Source organism: Lissotriton helveticus, chromosome 11, assembly GCF_964261635.1.
Source record: "Lissotriton helveticus chromosome 11, aLisHel1.1, whole genome shotgun sequence".
NCBI classification, from domain to species: Eukaryota; Metazoa; Chordata; class Amphibia; order Caudata; family Salamandridae; genus Lissotriton; species Lissotriton helveticus.
In genome coordinates, this window is record NC_136072.1 from 110,225,425 (window position 1) to 110,235,458 (window position 10,034).

Here is a 10,034-nt window from a genome sequence, read left to right on the forward strand (position 1 = left end):
GCACTTGGAGAACCACTGTGCTAAGCAGAACTGGAAACCACCTCCACGAATGGGAGTTTGATCATTCAGCACTTAATATGATCTTTTTGTGCTGGGGCAAACTGGTTCTAGATCTCTTAGCAACAAATGAAAACTGCAAATGCCAGTTCTATGCAAGTTGGCATCCACATCCAGGATCATGGGGGAATAACTTTTGACAGTTGGCCCATTAACTGTGCCTTGGTTCCTCAATTCAAAGATCTCAATATTCCTCCGGACTGCAGGTGTATTCTCACCAAGTCAAGGCGGAAGACATGCTAAAGACTTACCCGTAATGGAAACGTTTCTGCATTTGGTTTCAGCAATCAAACCTACATCATCCACTAGCATAATTTTGGCGGATAACGGCCCTATCTCCTCTCGCTAGTTCAGTCACTGTTGGTACTGGCGTCTGTTAAGAACGGCTTGCAGCAATATCAAGATATAGCTGGGGATATACTTGACTTCTAAAAGAGCATTGACTCCTGAACATTTGACATCTTCACACAGTTGTTTGAATACAAGAACGACATCGAAAAGTAACTGCAATATCTGTGAAAGAATAACCTAGAATACAGGGTAATCATCGAACGCGTATCTCATTAAGTCTAGATTCTACTCTCAATCGAAAGAGGTATCGGTGTCAGATGAGTCTTGAAGCTGAGAAAAATCAAAGAATTTGGCTCTGCCCTCATTAAATGAAACATGTGATTATATGCAGAATGAGATTTAGATCTGCACAACTCTGCTCATTATAATTTTTACACTACAGTCACAAGAAAATCAGAGAGATCTTTCTTGGCAGGCAAGACTCCTGGACAAAATTTACACAAGTCTAAAAATAGGAAGAATGTTTTAAAAGGAATTGTTTCTGAGGAGTTAGTCCTAAGGCAGTTCTACGAAGGTTAAATTAGAGATTACACTACAGGTGCAAACTCAACACCGTTCTCTGTTTTTACCTCGTTTGAGGAGTTAACGCGAACATCAACTGCATGGGGTACATGATGCAGGGCACAGCTACATGAAGGAGTTGGATCATGTGAAACAATTGAAGCAATATCAAATAAAGGGGTGTGTGAAGAAATATTTACACACCACTTTGTGTTTCAGAAAGCCGTATCTTACTATGTGATCACTATACTAACCAGCATTTGCAATACAATAGATCTCACATTTATGAGAGTTTGATCTATTGGCATTGTAAATGACAATGCCTTGTATTTATGTGTTTTTAGAACAGATAAATAAAAGGCATTGCCATTTACAATGCCAAAAGCTTAAACTCTTGCAATTACAAGACCTATTGCATTGCAAATGTGTGCTATAAAATAAAAAAAGCGTTAGGAGAGAGCATGTCCTGCCTGCAACAGCAAGCAGGACAACTCTATTTGTGCTCGGAGGCTGCAATTAAAGCTTTCTGAGTAACAACACACATAACGGGGGGTGTCGCCATGGGGAGGTTTCAAAATGAGACAAGGCAGTACTAAGGAGGGACTACTAAGCCTATTGACCAATGAACAGCCACAGTTTACAGTGGACAATGACGCAAGCCAATAAAAAATGTGGGTGGGGCTTCAAGGCCCTATCTCAATACAGGATTCCTCGCAGAGCAGCGCATGTGCTGCCAAGGCTCGACCTAAAAAATACTTGTGAGAACATTAAAACCTCTGTAAAGCCAGGAACTTTCTCTCCCAGGGTAAAAATAAAATCTAAAACGGGTAACATCCCGTCCATGATAGTTTACTGAACACACAAAGGAGCCTCTAAAAGCTGTATCTGTGGGAACCACCTTAGTATAAGGAAAGCAAGAGGATTGATCCTGCAGGAAAGAGTAGCAATGAACTGAGATTTGGCAACTCCCTGCTTTGCTAGTCTGACCTATTCCAATGGGAGGAGGTGGAACTACTTACCAGGCATGTACAGAAAGGAGGTGCAATGGTTCTTTCCATTGTGGGCATATGCTGCACCTTCAGTGTAGCAGAGAATGTCTGTAGGCAGTTCAACGCCAGTATTCTAACACACTTACCTGGCTGTGTGGATCTGTATTTGCTTAATATGCCTTTTAGGGTCCATAAGTGGACGAATTTCTGGAGAAAGTAAAAAAGCTACTGGTTTGGCCATATCTCTTGGTACCTAGCTCTTTTTTTTTTTTTTTACATTTATCTGAGGGGCTCTTTGTTTTTTTTAACTTTTTTTATTAAACAATCACTGATACATCTTTACAGTGATGCAGATACAGGGCAACATCAGGCGGCTTTGAGCGGAGGAGGATGGCATATCATTTACATTTGCAATCACCTGAACTACCATCTCCCATTCTGGTACCACTTGCTCTTCTCCTTCTCTACATTGTTAATTTCAATATTTTTCCCATAAGGTCCATATCTTTTCCCTTTTTGCGGGGGAGGCTCCCTTTGTTGATCTTTCCTACTACAGTAGAGCACAAGTAGACTGGGTTATAGAGCGGTTTAACAAAAACCTGAACTAAAAATAAACTATTCCTTAACACCAAAATCCCTTTATAGGAGGCGAGTAGGAAAATGTTTGATGGTTTCTCCAAGAAAGCCTTACAAGACAGAAGGGGACTTTCCAGCAGTCTCCTCCCACCCAGCAGTGAGAGACCTCATATAGTCATCTGTTTCAGAGGGTAAATTGTATTAGAGACTCTTCTCATGGAACAATACTTCTGTTTTCCAGTAAGGTAAGTGCGTGAGAGCAAGGCCATTTAAGGAACTCGCGCAGACTCTTTTTGGTGCTTATAGGGAGGAAGGGAGGGGTTGGAGTACTGATGCAGAGAAATTCTGAGTTTTTGTTATAATGTTGCCATAGTTTTCACTTTTCTGTTTGTTAGCCGAAGTATTGCCACCATGTTATTTGTTTTCATAGTAACCACTATATATATTATGTGCACTAGCGTTAGTTTTAATACTTATGAAAATATATTCATAGTTCTTGAGTGTGTCCATGGTGAAAAGAGATTTGGAGTACACTATTAACAATTATTACTTTGAGTCTCAGAGGACGGATTGTTGCCTAATGTACACCTTTGTCTTGTGATGGACCTTTATTAGGATACCAGGTGGGCAAAGTGCTAAAACAATACCAGTTAATGAAATGGAAATGATGTTGTTTTTTTTCCTCCAAAAAGTTTAGTCTACTTCCACCAAAACCAAGATGGTGGCATTCTAAGTTTTGTGTTCACATCAGGTAGCCCACCTTAGGGGTTGGAACTAACCTGATAGGGACATGCATCCTGCCTAGTAAAAAAAAAAGGCAGATGCAGATAACTCAAACTCCATTATGCCCATATTATGGGTGTTCCTGCTTGCAGACAGCCCCTTCCACCCACTGTAAAAAAACTAACTTCACACAAAGGCTGTGTCTGGAGAGGAGGCTACGGAGGACCAACCCAAAGGTTTGGATATATCACCTGATGTCTGCAATTTCTGCTGCAGTAGCTTTGGCTGTGCCTCATGCTTAGAAACCTGCATTCGTGCTCAGACAGTGAAGTGGTGGCTGGCCCTGGATGAGAGACTGTCAAGGAGAAACTTAGCATGTTCTTGGTGTACCTGCACTGGGCTCCTCTAGTCATACACCCACCATCCACACATGAGGCCACACATCAAAAGCACACCTTTTAAATCAATGTGCATGATGCACATGCATGCAGAGATTTTGGCATAGGTCTTGGATGCCATGTTAGGCACAGCTTTGTATGAAGGCCATGCCCAAACCACAGCCAAATATCAGTTCTTCGAAAATCAACACTGCGCCTTTGACTCCTGACCCGGAACACCTGTAAGACAGAAATCCCTACTCATAACACTTACCTGAGAGTTGTTGCATTCCAGTTGGCATCTGTTCTTCGGTCCTCCTTGAGCCTTCCAGGAGAAAAGACCCAGGTACCCGTGCTGGGATAAAAAAAAATCGACATTCAGGAAAGAATACATTTGTAACTATGGAAATAAAAGACAAAAGTATCTGTGCCTGATTCTGTGAGGATTGAAGCTTGTTAACAGTTCAAGTTGTTCTTGGCTTTCTGTAGAAGGGACAAGGAACCTATACAGTAAAAGAAAGAATGTGAAAAACAGGATAAAGCACTAATTACCAACCTCTAATCAGAGATAAGACTGTTCAGGTCAAGAATTATAAACTGGAGAAAGCAACCCAAGAAAAATGTATATGGGTTAATAATTAGAAAGGAAAAGTTGCACATTTTAAAAGAAACAGGGACTTCCATTGTAAAGGTTGTTTATGAAGATGTTAAAATTACATGTTCAGAAATTATTTAACTTTATCTTCTTAAATCTGCTTTCAGAACAGGGTAAGGTAATCTATTTATGAAACTGTAATCACAGAGGGAACCAAAACATCTAAGCAAACCGGCGGCTTCACTGGGCTAATAGTAGAGATAACTGCAGGTATGAGATATAGGCCAAGGTTGCAATATTGTAGAAAATTGTGAACTTCAGAATAGAGCTGTGTTTAATTACTGTACCATTCTCCAAGCAGGTGACTTTGAGGGCCTTGGATGACCATCTCCTGAGAAAGACTATCATAGAGGGTAAACAACCTTTACAACGCGGTCAAAACACCGCAGTGCCATCACAACACAGATTTTAAAACGCAAGTCGTTACCACGACTTGCATTGGAGGGCGCTCTAGACTAAGGAATAGTAGATTTACTATTCCAACACCTTCCCTACTGTACGTAGGCTGGAATTGGAATAGTAAATTATACTATTCCTAAGTCCAGCACCCTACAGCGCAAGTCGTGGTAACGACTTGCGTTGTAAAAGCTGCGTTGTGATGTACCGCGATCATTTTGATCGCGTGGTAACATCATACATCCATCTTAGAGCCGTTGCAATCTGTGTTTTTCTTTCATGTCAATTCTCTGCCCCTGTTCTGCAATATCGAAATAACAGACTAACATGTCCACCGCTCAAATTAATTTCATATTTCCCTATACTAACTCACCACTAATCCTTTTTGGGTTAGGAATAGTGTGCTACTTGCTAAAAAATCACGTTGACGCCTCGTCAGGGGTAGTAAGCGCTATATAAATGAATTACAATCAGCATTTGGCTTGAGTTCCAAGGAACGTTATTGTCGAGCAGAGATTTACTGAGATTCCTTGTCACTCCTCCTAGTATCAAGATTAACAAGTTAGTGGATTACATTCTGACAGATGTGTGGAGCACTCAAAGAAAGTGGAAGATATCAGAGAAGAAAGCCAGGAGTGATCCGTATCTTGAGTGGGTCCCCCGCTCTCTCTGCAGTTTATACCTGAGAACTACCCCAAAGATAGCAACAATAAGTGTGGCAGGGTATGCTCAGACGTGAGTCCCTTACTCACTTTGCCACTGGATTCCAGCAAGCCGGGCTGAAGACGGCTGGAATGCCAGAAACCGGTCCTCGGAAGCTTGTTTCCGGTCCAGGGAAGGCATGGCTTGGCAGTTCGGGCTGGACTGTTCCCATGAGCACCAGGGTCAGACTGATTTGCATATAGCCATGTCTGAACTGAAGTGGCAGAGTGGGATAAAGAACGGTGATGGATCAAACCCAGATCTTTTGACTGGGTGTGAGTGTTTGATTGGTTCAGATGCTCCTTCCATCACCACCCCCTTTTGTACCGCTTTTGGCCGCCATAAGTGTGGCAGGGTATGCTCAGACGTGAGTCCCTTGCTCACTTTGCCACTGGAATCAAGCAAGCCGGGCTGAAGGCGGCTGGAATGCGAGAAACCGGTTCTCGGAAGCTTGTTTCTGGTCCAGGGAAGGCATGGCTTGGCAGTTCGGGCTGGACTGTTCCCATGAGGCACAGGGTCAGACTGATTTGCATATAGCCATGTCTGAACTGGGGTGGCAGAGTGGGCTAAAGAACGGTGATGGATCAAACCCAGATCTTTTGACTGGGTGTGGGTGTTTGATTGGTTCAGATGCTCCGCCCATCACCACCCCCTTTTGTACTGCTTTTGGCCGCCATAAGTATGGCAGGGTATGCTCAGACGTGAGTCCCTTGCTCACTTTGCCACTGGATTCAAGCAAGCCGGGCTGAAGACGGCTGGAATGCCAGAAACCGGTCTTCGGAATCTTGTTTCCGGTCCAGGGAAGGCATGGCTTGGCAGTTCGGGCTGGACTGTTCCCATGAGGCACAAGGTCAGACTGATTTGCATATAGCCATGTCTGAACTGAGGTGGCAGAGTGGGCTAAAGAACGGTGATGGATCAAACCCAGATCTTTTGACTGGGTGAGTGTTTGATTGGTTCAGATGCTCCGTCCATCACCACCCCCTTTTGTACCGCTTTTGGCCGCCATAAGTGTGGCAGGGTATGCTCAGACATGAGTCCCTTGCTCACTTTGCCACTGGAATCAAGCAAGCCGGGCTGAAGGCGGCTGGAATGCGAGAAACCGGTCCTCAAAAGCTTGTTTCCGGTCCAGGGAAGGCATGGCTTGGCAGTTCGGGCTGGACTGTTCCTATGAGGCACAGGGTCAGACTGATTTGCATATAGCCATTTCTGAACTGGGGTGGCAGAGTGGGCTAAAGAACGGTGATGGATCAAACCCAGATCTTTTGACTGGGTGTGAGTGTTTGGTTGGTTCAGATGCTCCGTCCATCACCACCCCCTTTTGTACCGCTTTTGGCCGCCATAAGTGTGGCAGGGTATGCTCAGACGTGAGTCCCTTGCTCACTTTGCCACTGGATTCAAGCAAGCCGGGCTGAAGACGGCTGGAATGCCAGAAACTGGTCCTCGGAAGCTTGTTTCCGGTCCAGGGAAGGCATGGCTTGGCAGTTCGGGCTGGACTGTTCCCATGAGGCACAGGGTCAGACTGATTTGCATATAGCCATGTCTGAACTGGGGTGGCAGAGTGGGCTAAAGAACGGTGATGGATCAAACCCAGATCTTTTGACTGGGTGTGAGTGTTTGATTGGTTCAGATGCTCCGTCCATCACCACCCCCTTTTGTACTGCTTTTGGCTGCCATAAGTATGGCAGGGTATGCTCAGACGTGAGTCCCTTGCTCACTTTGCCACTGGATTCAAGCAAGCCAGGCTGAAGACGGCTGGAATGCTAGAAACCGGTCCTCGGAAGCTTGTTTCCGGTCCAGGGAAGGCATGGCTTGGCAGTTCGGGCTGGACTGTTCCCATGAGGCACAGGGTCAGACTGATTTGCATATAGCCATGTCTGAACTGGGGTGGCAGAGTGGGCTAAAGAACGGTGATGGATCAAACCCAGATCTTTTGACTGGGTGGGAGTGTTTGATTGGTTCAGATGCTCCGTCCATCACCACCCCCTTTTGTACCACAGAGGGCAGAAAGGCACAAAACAAAAACGAGTGGAACAGAGGGCAGAAGGGCACAAAAAACGAGTGGTACAGAGGGCTGAAAGGAACAAAAACCGAGTGGCACAGAGAGCAGAAAGGAACAAAAAACGAGTGGAACAGAGGGCAGAAAGTCACAGAAAACGAGCGGAACAGAGGGCAGAAGGGCACAAAAAACGAGTGGAACAGAGGGCAGAAAGGCACAAAAAACGAGTGGAACAGAGGGCAGAAAGGCACAAAAAGCGAGTGGAACAGAAGGCAAAAGGGGCACAAATACGAGTGGCACAGAGGGCAGACGGGCACAAAAAACGAATGACACAGAGACCCTTAAGACCCTTATTGTGGCGCTGTATGTGTGAAAATGCACCATCTTTTCACTTTTTGAAATAAACGTTTTGAGTGCCATTTGGCTCCGCAGACACGCGTGGTTTGGTTCCTGGCGCACATAACCATGGTTGCAGCGCACAGAGATCCTCCACAGCCGCACACAGAGGAAAAAAGTTAGAGGGAACATTGATTGTGGGTATGCCTGGGATGCAATCCCTAGTAATTATGGTGGCTGATATTAATTCGAGCATCCCACTCATCACTTTTTAGGTCTCGCGACCTATCGATGCGCGCATGCGCATCGAGCGGAGCGAGAATTCAAGCGGCGAAAACATCATGAAACCACCAGCTTTTTGCTGGCGTTTTCATGGCGTTTTCATGGCGTTTTCATGCAGTTTATGTGAACCACGTGCTCAAACATGAACGCGCATCAGCCTCCCTCCATTTACCGCACAGCACATCAAAGGGCTTCGCCCAGCGTGCGCTCTGCGGCTTCTCCTCCCCTAACTAGTCATTTTCGCCGCTCCCCTGCCCGCCGTCTCGCATTTCTCCTCCCCCCTCCCCTTCTCTGCCTTCCTATCCCAGCGCACACATTTTTTTTTTTTTTTACAAGCATTTCTCCTCCCTCCTCCCCCTCTACAAGACATGCACGTCACAGAGTCTGCCACTCAAGGCCACTCTAAATTGTTACTGTTATTGTTTAAGAAGTACTGCACGCGTACATTGACCATTCCATATTGCATTTTAATGCACATGCATGGTCTAGGCACACATCTTTAACCCTCACTGCAACAATTTCAACAAGACTACAGCGAGGCTCTTAACCTCATGCAGCGCCGTTAGAACGCCTCAACAAGGCTGTCTCCACTAGATTATGATGATGCTGCTATCCGTGTCGAGTTCCACCTCATCCAATTTTTTTTATCTATACACAACGTGACAAAACTACTGCTACAAGCATAGCTATGAGTATCATTGGAATTATAATGTGGCAATCACCTGCTTGCAATATCCATTTGAGGAACTTATTTATAAAGAAATGTTAAAAATGTATAAACAAACTCGCCACAAGTATTTCTACATTCATGCAAGCCCCGACAGCAACACTTGTCTATTAATCTGTTCTTTATCTGGTCTGAAGTCGAAAGCGCCATAGAGCACGCATGCACATCAAAGGACTCTGCATTTTCTCTGAAGGTTAAGAGGAACGTTAGAAACAGCCTGCAACAGCAAAAGATTTCCTAGAGAAACCGCTTTCTTTACGCATTTTGTACTTAACTCGTCAAAACACACTATTGTTCAATGACCCCAGGACCTTAAAATAAATATGTAATATTTAACATGGTTTGTACGCTCATGTACGTATGTTCAGCTATAATTCTACCACCAATACTTCTAGCACATCCAACCAACCCACCAATAGAAACTGAAGAGTTTGAGAAGTATTTGGAGTATTTAGATGGCCAAGATTTACATCCCAACAGAAAAAGCACAAGCATTGGCATAGCCAATAGGTCTTGCTTGTGGGACCTTATAAGTATTTAGTTACAAGGATATTGTGCTGCAAAACAAAATACTTAAGGTCCCACAAGCGAGACCTATTGGCTATGCCAATGCTTGTTTGTTTATTGCAGTGCGATGCCCTACGTGCGACAGGTATGCCTGGAAGTGGGTTCGGTGCTCACTCTGCCACCGGAACCAAGCTGCGCCCAACTGCAGAGCCCCAAATATTCTAAACCAGTCTTGGGTTTCTTGTGTTCTCATTCAAAAGGATCTGGTATAGCAGTTCCCATTGGAGCAGGGTCAGGGTTGATTTTCATATGACTAGGACTAAACTCAGGTAACCTTGTGGCAAAACAAACTATAAACAGAGATGTGACCCCAAGTAATTACCAATGGCTTAGATTAATTCAAACATTCCATTTATTTGTATTTTGTTTACTTTAATTAATTCCTCTGTCACCAGCTACAGGGATTGTAGTTCCTAGGAAAACCTCAGTGGACAAAGAACTGGAGAAGGAGGGTGTACAACACAGTTGGGGATACAACCTTGTTCGATTAACATAAACTAGAATCAGCTCTGTTTTGTTGTGTGACTAAAATACTTGCTTTTTCTCAAAGTTAAGCACTGGATTGGGCATTATGTTTACGTGCCTGTTGGTTGTTTGTTGATTTGAGACCTCTTGCCCTCCCTGAGAAGCCTCTGACTGCTCACACTCACTGCCCTGAGAGTCAAGTGTGGAAGGGTTATACATAGCCCAATTTGCACCGCCGTAGTAGGTTGCACCCTTTCACCATGGCAGGGAGTCTGACAGACACATTTCCACATGTCTACAAGGAGGAGCTGAAAGTAAGTGGGGAGGATAG